This window comes from Halichondria panicea, chromosome 12 (assembly GCF_963675165.1).
Source record: "Halichondria panicea chromosome 12, odHalPani1.1, whole genome shotgun sequence".
In the NCBI taxonomy this organism is placed as follows: domain Eukaryota; kingdom Metazoa; phylum Porifera; class Demospongiae; order Suberitida; family Halichondriidae; genus Halichondria; species Halichondria panicea.
Window position 1 is genome coordinate 3,316,592 of NC_087388.1, and position 680 is coordinate 3,317,271.

A 680-nucleotide genomic window follows, 5' to 3' on the forward strand; every position below is an offset into this window, starting at 1 on the left:
ATGTAACCCAGATACGACTACCATCAAGGGTAGGGTAGTGCGCTTCACTTGGGATACAGTTGAGGCCACAGCTAAATGAATAGTCGTCAGGAAGTAAATGGGACGACTGTCTACCCAACAACAAGCTAGGAGGGGACCAGAGGAACAGTGCCCTTTTCCCTTGTTCTTAGGGACCACTAGTTCACCGTATATAACGAGCAGTTCCACAAGCACCAACCCCCTTGTTATGTAATGTCAGAAATAGTTTGGGCGATGTGTAATAGTTATCAACATAGAGCGTAGGATTGTACTTCTCCAACCCATTCATAAGGCTATACACCACTCGAGATGTCGCGCCTATGTAGCTGCGGCAGCACCAGTATATATTTGAATGCGTTTTATATACGCACTAACAGCATCAGACAGCACAAACACCTTTATGCCCCACTTAGTTGGCTTGAAGCCTTTGAACTTAATCATAGCTTCATCTATTGTAAGCTCAGAGTGGGTCTCAGAGTCTCAGAGTGGGTGTGATATTGCGATTCAAATTGGTCTGATATTAGATCAAGCAGATCACGTACTTTGAAAAGCTCCTCTAGGATCTAGGTTACACAAATGGAAGTACCGCTCAAATGTGACGCACGACATAACTTTAGATAAGATGAGGGGGTGCTTAGTGGTCCAGTACAGATCTAACGACG